Below are 13,846 nucleotides of genomic sequence, written 5' to 3' on the forward strand. Positions count from 1 at the left end.
TGGTAGTAGAGATAAGACAAGATTGGGCACATGTTGATGATTCTACAAGCTGGGTGGCAGGTACCTGCTAATTCATTATATTATTCCCTTTATTTTTGCATATATTTGAAAATTCCAACTTGATCAATAACCACTACAATCAAGTTTCACAGAAGACACCCTATTTGTTATGGGGGAAAACTGAGCATCTCTGCTCATCCAAAATTCCTAAAGAGTTCAGAACACATTGAGGCTATAGATTATTTTCTCTCCTGTCTCCCTTCTCTCATAGATCTGTTGCCAGAGCCCATGATTTTGATCCTTCAAAGAGTGGTACAATGAATGCAAGTTATCCACTGAGGCCCCTTACCTGTGTTATTTACCAAAGTAGAAGAAGAAGAAACTTGAAACCTCCCTTGGGGAAAATATTGAGAAGTAAATTCTATCTTCTGTTGACCAAAAGAGAAGGAGTGTGGGGTAATGATGATGAGAAAGGGATCAGTGGGAGTGGTGGATGAATTCTGTTCCTCATAGCATTGTGAGGTCACTGGGTAACCTTGAACAAATCCCATAATCTCTGGAAGCTCCTCCTTTCTAAAGACAGGGGCATATTGCATATGGAAACAGCATTTGTAAATGCTTGTTTTGGCAGCATGAGAAAAGTTCAAAAGATAGGTTCTTTCCCATGTGTCTCATCAGTATGATATTTCAGGAATGGTAATTTACAAATATGCATACAGCAGATTGTAAGGTTGGTGCCACTCTTGACCTCTGGAGAGCTCTGCTTCAAGAAATATGTTTCCTTAGCAGGACTTCTACCCCAGAAATTCAACTCACAACTGGCAGGAAGTATTGAGTCTGAGCTGAGGCAGATGGGAGTGGTCTGAGTTTCTGTGAAGATGACCTAAAAACCGCAGCTAGCATTCTCTGACATCCAGGGGGTGGGGCTTGACAGCTAATGAGTCTGGTTCCAGAAGAAACAGTGCAAACAAGGCTATCTAGAAAAGTTAAAAGAAACCCAGGAAATAGAGTGAAATAAAAGCTTAACAAAAGTAGCACAGCACAGCAAGGCAATAAAACAAACACTTCATAATTATTTTAAATGACAAAGGTACTGATAATACATATGATCCACGAAGAAGTACATGTTCCAAAAAAAAAGGAAAATACAAAATACTGACCACAATACACAAATGTACTCAGAAGCACACTTGAAATTATAAAAGTAGAGAGAATTCACAAAGCTACAGTAATCAAAACAACATGGTACCAGCATAAGGATAAACACATATATCAATGGAATAGAGAACTAAGAGTCCAAAAATAAATTCATACATCCATGAACAACTGATTTTCCTCAAGGTCCCAAGACCATTCAATGAGGAAAGGATAGTCTTTCAACAAATGGTGCTGGGACCGCTGGATATACACATGCAAAATATGACACCAAAAGTACAAGCAACCAAAGACAAAACAAACTAAACTTCATCAAAACTGAAAACTTTTATTCATCAAAGAACTATCAAGAAAGTGAAAGCAGGGGTCCCTGGCTGGCTCCATTGTTAGAGCTTGCGTCTCTTGATCTCGGGGTGGTGAGTTCAAGCCCCAAGTTGGGTGTAGAGATTACTTAAAAATAAACAAACAGATAAATAAATAAACACATAAATAAATATTTTTTTAAAAAAGAAAGTGAGGGGTGCCTGGGTGGCTCAGTCGGTTAAGCGGCCGACTTCGGCTCAGGTCATGATCTCACAGTCCGTGAGTTCGAGCCCCGCGTCGGGCTCTGTGCTGACAGCTCGGAGCCTGGAGTCTGTTTCAGATTCTGTGCCTCCTTCTCTCTCTGACCCTCCCCTGTTCATGCTCTGTCTGTCTCTGTCTCAAAAATAAATAAACATTAAAAAAATTTTTTTTAAAAAGAAAGTGAAAGCACAACCCATAGATTGGAAGAAAATATCTCATATATTTGATAAAAATCTACTACCAGATTACATAAAGAACTCTAACAACTCAACAACAAAAAACACAAACAACCCAATTTAAAAATGGGCAGGGGTTGGAAATGCAAGCTGGTGCAGCCACTCTGGAAAACAGTATGGAGTTTCCTCAAAAAACTAAAAATAGAACTAACCTGTGAACCGGCAATTGCACTACTAGGCACTTATCCACAGGATACAGGTGTGCTGTTTCGAAGGGTCACGTACACCCCCATGTTTATAGCAGCACTAGCAACAATAGCCAACGCATGGAAAGAGCCCACATGTCCATCGATGGATGAATAGATAAAGAAGATGTGGTATATATATATACATATATATATATATGTATATATATATATCTATATATACACACACACACAATGAAGTATTACTTGGCAATCAAAAAGAATGAAATCTTGCCAGTTGCAACTAGGTGGATGGAACTGGAGGGCATTATACTAAGTGAAATTAGTCAAAGAAAGACAAATATCATATGACTACACTCATATGAGGAGTTTAAGAGACAAAACAGATGAACATAAGGAAAGGGAAACAAAAATAATATAAAAACAGGGAGGGGGACAAAACATAAGAGACTCATAAATATGGAGAACAAACAGAGGGTTACAGGAGGGAGTATGGGAGGGGGGATGGGTTAAATGGGCAAGGGGCATTAAGGAATCTACTCCTGAAATCACTGGTGCACTATATGCTAACTAATTTGTATGTAACTATTTAAAAAAAAAATGGGCAGGGGCACCTGGGTAGCTCAGTTAGTTAAGTGTCTGACTTTGGTTCACATCACGATCTCATGGTTTGTGGTTTTGAGCCCTGCATCAGGCTCTGCACTGACAGTGCAGAGCCTGCTTGGGATTCTCTCTCTCTCTTCCCACTCTCTCTGCCCCTCCCCCATTCTCTAAATAAATAAATAAGTAAATAAATAAACAAACTTTTAAAAAAATGGGCAAAGGACTGTAATAAACATTTCTCCAAAGAATGGCCAACAAACATGTGGAAACATGCTCAACATCTTGTTATTACTCATTAGGAAAATGCAAATCAAAACCACAATGAGATACCTACCACTTTACCCCACTAGGATGACAATAATGAAATAAGGGGGGTGGGTGGGAATAACAAATGTTAGCAAGGATGTGGAGAAATTCTAACACTCACACATTGCTGGTGAGAATGTAACGGTGTAGCCTCTATGGACTGGCAATTCCACAAAAAGTTAAACATAGAATCATCCAGCAATTCCACTCCTAGTTATATACCCCAAAAAACTTAAAACAAGAGGGGCACCTGGGTGGCTCAGTCTGTTAAGCGTCCAGCTCTTGACTTTTGCTCATGTCATGATCTCACAGTTTGTGGTTTTGAGCCCCACACTGGGCTCTGTGATGACAGCTTAGAGCCTGGTGCCTGCTTCGAACTCTGTGTCCCTCTCTTGCTCTGCATCTCCTCTGCTCATGCCCTGTCTCTCTCTCAAGAATAAACAAACATTAAAAGAAAAAAATTTTAAATAAATAAATAAATAAATAAACAAACAAACAAACTTGGAAAAAAAAAACCCTTAAAACAAGTATCAAACAAGAACCCGTACATGAATATTCACATCAGCATTGTTCGTAATAGCTGAATGTGGAAAAAACCACCACCAACTGATGAATGGATAAAAAAGTGTGGTATACCCATACAAAGGGATATTATTCGGTCATAAAAAGGAATGAAACACTGATACATGTTACAACACAGATGAATCTCAGAAACGTTAAGCCTACTAAAAGAAGCCAGACGTGACTGGTCAAATATAGTATGATTCCATTGACACAAAATGCCCAGAATAGGCAAATCCCTAGAGACCGAAAGTAGATGAAGGATTGGGAAGAGGGGAGGATAGGGAGTGATTGCTAACAGATAATAGCTTTCTTTTCAGAGTAATGAAAATGTTCTAGAATTAAGATGGTGATGATGGTTGCACAACCTTGTTAATATACTCAAAACTGCTGAATTGTAGCTATAAATGGAATTTTATAGTATGTGAATGATAGCTCAGTTAAAAAAAGAAGAGCATTCATAAGTTTTTTTGTTGTTCGATTTCCTTAAGCTCACTCTGTTTTGTTTTTAAATGTGTTTTACATGTGTCTGTGTCTTAATGGTGCAGGGACATACTGAAATCTGAAGGCTCGTGTGCCTCTTTTTTTGCAACTCATGAGTCATCATCATTTCCCAACTCATCCCTGATCCCCAGCTGCATATCAAACCTCTAGCCATTACCAGAAGCCATTACCAAGGTCTTTCATTCTTCCACACCTGTGCTCATGCTGCTCCTCCTGCCTGGACACTCATGCCCTATGTCTACCTCATCGAATCCTATTTTGTCTTTCAATACCCAACACAAATGTCACTGGCACCGTGAAGCTCCTCCAACTTTGCCCTGACCCAATTCAGAGAAATGTTACTTTCTCTGTACCTCTCTCGGTATGTTCCTCTACAGCGGTATTTCTTATACTATATTGTAATGGTTTGGTGCCATGTTGGTCCCTCTTCCTCCCTCTTCCCTCTTCACCCCAGGCAACGACCCTGAGGAGGCACAGCTTTCCATTTCATCTCACTAGCACCAGTGTAGTGCTTAGAACAGAGCAGGAAGAGAAGAAACCAACACTGAATGAACACCTAATAAGTGCGCAATGATCTTCACAACCATCCTGTAAAGTATACATTACCATCCCCATTTTACAAATGAGTAAACATGTTTGGAAAGGTTGAATAACTTTCCCAAGATCATTCAGTTTTTTAAGTGATGGAGTAGAGGAGTTGAGATCAGAAGTGGACTTCTGCTCAAAGCTAGGGTTCTCCCTGTCAGTACAATGAAGTGGTTTTTAGCACAGGCTATGGGATCAGACTGCCTGGGTGCATATCCTGGCTCTTCTTCCACTTACTATCCTTGTGCTTTAGGCAAGTTACTTAACTTCTCTATGATTGTTTCTTCATTTATAAAATGAGGATAATAATTGTGTCTGCAGATAGGTTTTTAAAAAATTTTTTTAATGTTTATTTATTTTTGAGAGAGAGAAGGCGCGCGCAAGTTGGGGAGCCGCAGAGAGAGGCGGAGGCAGCAGAATCTGAAGCAGCTCCAGGCTCTGAGGTGTCAGCGCAGAGCCCGATGCAGGGCTTGAACTCATGAACTATAAGATCATAACCTGAGCTGAAATCAAGAGTCGGATGCTTAACCAACTGAGCCACCCAGGCGCCCTTGCACATGGGGTGTTTATGAAGGATAGATGAGATAGTATATATAAAAATACTTAGAGCAGTATCTGGCACATACTAAGAGCTCAATAAATGTTAGTTATGATGCTTATTTTTACTGTTTACTGTTTGGTAAACAGTAGATGGCTGGGTAAAATGTACATCATTCTATGCAGACATTGCTGGATTATTCAACCCACTGTCAAGTGAGGACTATAGTCTCTTAGGAAACCAGAGGACAGATGTTAAAGCTCTAACAAGCAAAAATACTAATGTAATAACACTTGGACCTTTTTAAGACTTTTTGAGATGATGATGGCTACAAAACTGAGAGGAAAGCAAATATTTTCAACTCCATTTCTGGATAATTTGGACTTGCTTAAATTATCCAGCATAACAAGAGCAAAATCAGAGTTTCAGCTAGACTCTAGCTTCTGATCCTAGATGGTATCAGTAACAACAACAACAACAACAACAACAACAAACAACAACAATAGCAGAAGCTCTCTATATGTGTGAGGCACTCTTTTTTAAAAAAATTTTTTAATTGTTTATTTATCTTTGAGAGAGAGAGAGAGAGAGACAGAGCATGAGCAGGGGAGGGGCAGAGAGAGAGGGAGGCACAGAATCTGAAGCAGGCTCCAGGATCTTAGCTGTCAGCACAGAGCTCAAAGTGGGGCTTGAAATAACAGACTGTGAAATCATGGCCTGAGCTGAAGTCGGACACTCAACCCACTGAGCCACCCAGAAGCCCCTGTGAGGCACTCTTCTAGATGCTTTACATATATTAACAATTTAATGTTTATTGGGGCAGATTTTCCTACTATATCCACGAGGGCAGAAACTCAGAGCAAAAGGCATGTTACTGCTCTGATAGCAGAGCCATTCTAGGAATGGGAGGCTTTCTCATAAATAACGATGACTTGTGAAGGTGACAAAAGGTTAGGCCACTCAGTGTTGGAGAGGACAAGATCCTAGAAAGTGGAAGTGCTCCACCACTGCCTCGGTAGCAACAGCCTGGCTGCAACTGGGCAAAATTTCTATTTCTAATGTCAGGATAATAAGGAAGTTGCGGCCAATACTGCATAAAACTCAAGACACTTAGCAGTGATGGCTGACTTCCAACTGAGCCATTAAGGTAAATGTAAGAGAAAGCTCCAGGTAGAAATATCATTAAGAATTCAGAGAATACACTGAGTATTTGAAGCTTGTACTTAACTTCCTATTATCGAACTCAGGGTCTTGACACGCTGGGGCCAATCTTGAGTCCACTTATGACACTCCCTTGCATCCATAATACTATTCATTTCTGTTATCTGGGCTTCACAGAAGTAATTAGGGCAGCAATCTCTTATGGCTGGGTCTCAGAGCAGGAAGATGTTGATTTTTCCTGCCCTTCCATTTCCTTTGAGTCACAATCATTCTATGATCTTCTTTGGGATTCTTTTTTTTCTTTTCTCCATTTTACTGTAACAGAGTCTGGAGAATATATAACAGTTATTAGTATTTCCTGACATACAAATCCTTTAAAGGATATCTCTTTTTTTTTTTTTTTTTTTTTTTTTAATTTTTTTTTTCAACGTTTATTTATTTTTGGGACAGAGAGAGACAGAGCATGAACGGGGGAGGGGCAGAGAGAGAGGGAGACACAGAATCGGAAACAGGCTCCAGGCTCTGAGCCATCAGCCCAGAGCCCGACGCGGGGCTCGAACTCACGGAGCGCGAGATCGTGACCTGGCTGAAGTCGGACGCTTAACCGACTGCGCCACCCAGGCGCCCCCTAAAGGATATCTCTTAAGAAGAGGTGGGATGGAGCCAACCCATGAGAAAAGATAGGTGAAGAGTTTCCAAGAGAGTAGTCCACGTGACAGTGCAGAGTGAGAGAGACACCTAGGAAGGAACTGAGATGATAAAAGGAAAAGCAGTCCCTGACACAGAACATACTCAAGAGCTGTTTGCTGACTGAGAGAATAAACAGTAATAGAAGAATGAAATACCAGGATTCTAAAGGTGGAACAGAAATATTTTCCCAGCTACCTTGTTATTCCCAGACCCAGCATATATTTAATAAACATCTGATTTACATATTGTTTACATAAATACAAATGCTAACTACAACCCTGAATGATAAGAGTAACTCATGGGAAACACCACAGTCAGGGCTTGGCATACCTGAAATCCACAGATGAGCTTTATTTTTTACATTTTGAAGACACAGCAAAGATTAGGGCAAAAGTGTTGCATTCCTAAAGTTAACCTACAGGCCCATGCCACGTCACTGCCTAGACTAGGTCTAGCATTTGGCCAAGGTCAGTTGCTCCAACTCCAAACTCAGGCTTTCCTTTCCTGCTCCCTCTCCCTAATGGATTAGAACTCCTGGGCTCCATCTCTGAGCAACTATGTTAATTGCAAATGATCTTGATAAGCAATGAAGTCTGGATTTGAGGCTTGGTTTCTTACCTCGACTTTGAGACCCATTTCCCACCCACCAGCACCTGCCTTCATGGAGTTCACATACTCTCATTATGCTCATGAGATCTAAGGCTAGATCCAGAGTTCCTTTGAGCCTTCTTCCCAGCCCGCTTTTGTCCTGGTACCTCCTTAGCACATCCCCGCTCACCTACGTCTTACTCTGATTTTTCTGTCATTAGCCCATATCAAACTGCTTGCTGGGCATTTCTACATGCATATGTCAAATTCAAATTCCCTATGTCAAATTCAGAAGCACTGAAGCCAAATCCATTACTTATCCTCAAATCAGCTCCCTTCTTAACCTCCCTGGCATGGCTATGAGTCAATTAGAATGGATGCACAACCAGTCAGAAATTGACCTACCAGTCAGTAGTCAAATCAGTGCATTCGGTCCAATGTCAGCCTTGCCCATATCCTTCCAGCCACTTCTAGTACTACTCAGCTAAGCTTCTTGAGAGAGTTGTCCATTCTCACATTCTCCCTTCATCATCTCCTTTTCCTTCCATAATCCAAACATTTAACTCCCCCAGCCCCCAACACCAAAATTCCTCGTGACAAAGTCACCTATGGCCTTCTTTTTGCTAATACCAACGGATTCTTTTTATTTTATCTATCTATCTACCTATCTATTTAAAATTTTTTTTTTCAACGTTTATTTATTTTTGGGACAGAGAGAGACAGAGCATGAACGGGGAGGGGCAGAGAGAGAGGGAGACACAGAATCGGAAACAGGCTCCAGGCTCTGAGCCATCAGCCCAGAGCCGGACGCGGGGCTCGAACTCACGGACCGCGAGATCGTGACCTGGCTGAAGTCGGACGCTTAACCGACTGCGCCACCCAGGCGCCCCACTCTACCTATCTATTTTAAAGTTTATATGTTTATTTTGGGAGAGAGAGAAAGCACAAGTCAGGGAGGGGCAGAGAGAGAGAGTCCCAAGCAGACTCTGCAGCCCGATGATGGGCTTGAACCCACGAACTGTGAGATCATGACCTGAGCTAAAGTCAGATGCTTAACTGACTGAGCTACCCAGGTGCCCCATATTTATTTATTCATGTATTTAAAGTTTATTTATTTTGAGAGAAAGAGAGTGTGCATGTGAGCAGAAGAGGGGCAGGGAGAGAGGGAGAGAATCCCAAACAAGTTCCATGCTGTCAGCGTGAATTCTTTTTAGCTCTTATCTTACATGACCCTCCTGGTAGCATTTAATAATGCTGACCATTCCCTCCTTCCTGAAACACTCTTCCTTTAGCTTCTCTAACATCACACTCCTGATTGCATTTTGCCCATCTTTGACTGCTTTTTTATTGGCCTCCCCCAACCTGCTTTTCCTCTTGTTCCTTATCTCAATGGCACCACCATCTCCTAAGCTTCCAAACCAGAAACTAACTTCCTTAGCTTCTCCTCTTACTTGCTCCTAACATCCCTCAGTCATGGAGTCTTACTTATTCTTCTTCCTAGTTTGCCTCTTTTCATCCTCATTACCTGAATTTGTGGAGCACTTACTATGTGCCAGGCAGATGTGTTCTCGGTGCTTTAATCCTCACAGCAAGCCTCTAAGGTAAATTTTATTATCATCTCCAATTTTCAGATTAGGAAACAGAGACATAGGGTGGTTAAGTAACATGCATAAGGTCACTTGGCTATTAAGCAGCACAGCAGGATTCAAACCCAGGTGACCTGACTTAATTCTGTATCCAGCTCCACTATTCTCTCTTACTTACATTAGTCCAACAGTCTCCTTGTCGGTCTTCCAGCTTTCTGTCTTGACTTCTAATTCTCTACCCTGAAGCCTGAGTGATCTTGCTAAAACATGTCACTTTCTTGCTTAAAACTTTTAGTGGCTCCTAAACAAAAACAAAAACAAACAAAAAACTTTTACTGGCTCCTCACTGCCTTCAGGATAAAGTTGACACTTTAACTCCATAACCTGGTCAGCAAGGGTTCACCTCTTTGGCTTCATGGTTTTGGGCCTCATTTTAGTCACCACCCTAAATTCCCCACTAGCCACAGTAACAGGCTACATTTCTAGGCTTCTGCACATTGTCTGACCTACCAAGAACACTAACTCCTTCCCCATTCAGATTTTACTTTTTCTGATAAACCTTTTCTAACCTCTTAAAACCAGGCCATATGCCCCTCCTGTGAGTTCCCACCACCCCCAGTACTAATCTCTACATTAGCATTTATTTCACTGTTGTTTTGCCTACTAGTATCTTCTTGAGAACAAGGACCCTGTAGAGTTCACCCTCTAGTACTCGGTACTTAGTGCCTGCCTGGTGCACACTGGATGTTTAATAATCATTGAATCAATAAACCTTTATTGTCTTATCACATTCTTTAACACCTACTTATAAATATCCTATATTGTTTTCATTTTCATATGTGTTATCCTGATCTTTATAACCAGATTCTAAGTTTCTGGAAGATAGCAAATATACTCAGTATTTGAAGTTAGAGGTTACTGACACAAAAACTGACACAGCTGAAATTTATTCAGGGATGAATGAATACCAACAATCCAATGGGGTAGGTACTATTTTTCTCTCTCTCAAACTCCATTTAAGGAAACTGAGTCATAGAGAATTTAGTAGCTTTCCTAAGATGACATAGCTAGTAAGTGACAGCTGGGATTTGAATCTTGACATTGGTAGCTATACTCTTAACCATGATAATAACAGGCTAAGGAAACTCAGAATTATGGATGCTAAGTAATTTACCCCAGACCGTACTGTAGTGCTGAGACTGGAATCCAGGTCTTTCCAAAGCCTACACTCTGAATTATTTGACATAATGCTTCTCTTGCTTTAAATGTCAGCACTAAAGCTCATACTAGGTGTTGATAAATTTTAAAAGCTGCAGCTCCGGTTTACTGAGATTGAAGAATATTCGATTTTTCCAAAAGAGGCATAACTGTAGCTTGCTGGGTTAATTTACCTTAAATATCAACAGCTAGACTAGTCTTACCAGCCAATTAAATTTATAGTCTCCAGTGTTATCCCTGCAACACTGAAGACTGTGTTTTCCTCAAAGTGAAAACCATGTTTTCTAAGACTGGCCTCTAAGTAAAAATCTACTTGTGTTTGAGAAATTTATTCTTCCCTTTATTTCTCAAAACCAGTTATGTGACACTCCCAAGTTCTCTGCTTTTGGGTGGCTTCTCAGTTCCTCAGTGTGGAATGTCTTGTTTCTGAAAGTGACCTGTGATCCACAAGCCCTCTTGGCTGTTTTGTTTACCCTTAAAAAATTACTATTCTCTGTAGGCTTATTAGACTCTTTCTCTTTATGTGGTACTCTGCTTTTCCCCTTTCCTTCAAACATTTATTAAACACTTAACTGTGTATCAAAATGGAAATAATGTAATTCATTGAAGGCCATACTTTCAAAGAAAATGGCCTTGGGGTTTAGATATTGGCATATTATTTCCTTAACAAGGTTCATAAAATCATCTCCTGCTCAGTTTGCAATTATACACCCAAATATCTTTCAGCAAAATCTCAGTAGCTATATATATATATCTATATATATATATAACATATACATAATATATATTATATTAAATATAATATATATATTTAATGTTTATTTAAGAAAAAAATTTTTAGTATTTATTTATTTTTGAGAGAGAGAGGGAGAGAGACAGAGCATGAGCAGGGGAGGGGCAGAGAGAGAGGGAGGCACAGAATCCAAAGTAGGCTCCAGGCTCTGAGCTGTCAGCACAGAGCCCAACGCGGGGCTCGAACTCACAAACCACGAGATCATGACCTGAGCCGAAGTCGGACACTTAACCGACTGAGCCACCCAGGCGCCCTAATGTTTATTTTTGAGAGGTGGGGAGAGAGAGAGAGAGAGCGAGAGCATGAGCAGGAGAGGGGCAGAAAGAGAGGGAGACACAGAATCTGAAGCAGGCTCCTGGCTCTGAGCTGTCAGCGCAGAGCCTTATGTCAGGCTCAAACTCACAAACCGCAAGATCATGACCTGAGCCAAAGTTGGACACTAAACCCACTAAGCCGCCCAGGCGACCCAGTAGCTACTTCTAAAGCACATTATGGAGAGAATAGCTGGAGTCAACTCATTAGATCTTACTCCAAAGATTTTTACCAACACGTTAGCCCTCTTTTGCTGACAAAAGATTCATGTCTTTTAACAGCTTTATGGCTTCCTTACCAGAGCCCTTCCACTAACATACTCTGTTATCAAGATGAACTGCCCATCTTTCTTGGGAAATGCTTTGGAGGCTATTTCCTGAGTTAACAATACGGCTTTGTCTCTCTGGATCAGTACTGATTTAATATGAAACCAAGAGTCAAACATCCCTGAAATATTTAGTAAGAGTATTGTATTCACAACATTGTCCTCAGGGATATAAACAATCCAAAATGAGTATATGAGTAGTGCTGTATCATATTATTATTGCAGGAATATTTCCAGAAGAAATGTGAAATTTGGAGTAACTACAGGTCATGAAATATAGCCATATTGCTTCAATACATGACACAAAGTTCAAAACTAGATCAAGAAAAAGACCAAAACATCGTCAATGATGATGAAAGGCACATCTCTAACTAAGTCCAATTTCCCTGAGGAAAGAAGGTACTCAACCTATTATAATAGAATACGTCTTTGAAGGACTGAGAAACATGCCTATCATTCCTGAAAAAAATCAAATCACACTGATAAATACCTTACAGGCGAGAAAAAAAAGAGATGACTAAACTGAAAAAAATCTCCTCTGGCCTGTCTTATATCTTTTGTACCTTATATCTTCTGTACCTGATAAGACACATGGCACAAAATATGTTTTTTTCTGTATATCAAGGTGTGTAAATTACAGCAGATAGTAGTTTTCTGAATAGGAAACTTCGATAACAGAAACAGGTAAAGAAGCTTTGGGATTCTGAGGAAGAAATACTGGCACCTCTATATGGACCCAGTAGATAATCTGAAAATGGTACTACAGGCTTGTGCATAGCCTGTCTCTATTGTAACTGGAGGGGAAAGAATTATAATCTGGCAGAAGTAGCCCTTCAGAGTCTGAAGAGCTTTTCATCAGACAATAATTGAGCACTCACTGCATACAAAGGCAATAGATTAGCTGCTGAGGAATCAATCCAAAAGAACCCCCTGCTGCTGTGAAATTAAAAACTGCATTCTCAGAAAATAGTAATAATAAACTGCATTCTCATTTTTGCAAACCTATATATTTTATGTAATGAAACAAAATGTGTATCATATTTCTCTTGTAGTGGTGTAAGAGTAGGATCTGCAAGGAAAAAGGACCTCCTCTTTGGCCTTCTGCCTACAGAAAAAGCCTTTTGGTTCCCTGAAAATAGTGTAAGCTTTCTTTAGCAAGTGAAATACACCCCATTGTTCTCTCCTTGATCCTTTCACTTTTTTTTTTCATAACACTTAAGACCACCTGACACTTTATATATTTATCCTTTATCTTTCCCTACTAGATTGTAAGCTCCGTAAGGGCAGAGATTTCAAGTATTTTATTCACAGACAACTTCTCAGTATCTGGAACTATATCTAGTATGCAGTAAGTTCTCAAAAAATTGTAAAATTAATAAAAGTGTTTTTAAAAAGACCCCTGAATATGTGAAAATTATTATAAAATTTTGGCATATCTGTGTATATATATATACATGTGACTAAATTTACAGACTCTGTGTAATTTCTAGCATAGGGCAAGTCAGGAGTCAGAGGATCAGAAGTTTGTGTGGGGAGACAGGAGTGTGACTGCAAAAACAAAGCAACATGTTTTATTAAAGGGACTGAAGGAATCAAACACAGTCAGCAAACTTCTGTAAAAAGTAAACTAAGTTTATCTCTGTCCTTTCCACGTCTGAAATCTGACTGTAGTAAATTCAAATTCACTTCACGGTGGTTGGATTGACATTAGCTTTCTTCCTTGATAAAGCTTTTGAAACTTATTTAAGGAAGTTTTTTTTTTCTGCTCCCTAAATTACTGCCTAAAGATACAAGCCCTCCGATCGAAACAGTCTCTCATTTCTATTTTGAGATTTGCCTGAGTCACAAGGTAGTCCTGGAGAATCACTCTGTTCTGTCTCCACATTTACTGAGGCTTCAAACTGGGAACTCAAACTGTCAGCCAAACAGGAAGAGGACCCTTCTGCCTAACTCCAAAAGGCCTAAGTCATATGTA

This window comes from Puma concolor, chromosome D3 (assembly GCF_028749965.1).
Source record: "Puma concolor isolate L17-30 chromosome D3, mPumCon1.1.hap2, whole genome shotgun sequence".
Taxonomy (NCBI): Eukaryota; Metazoa; Chordata; class Mammalia; order Carnivora; family Felidae; genus Puma; species Puma concolor.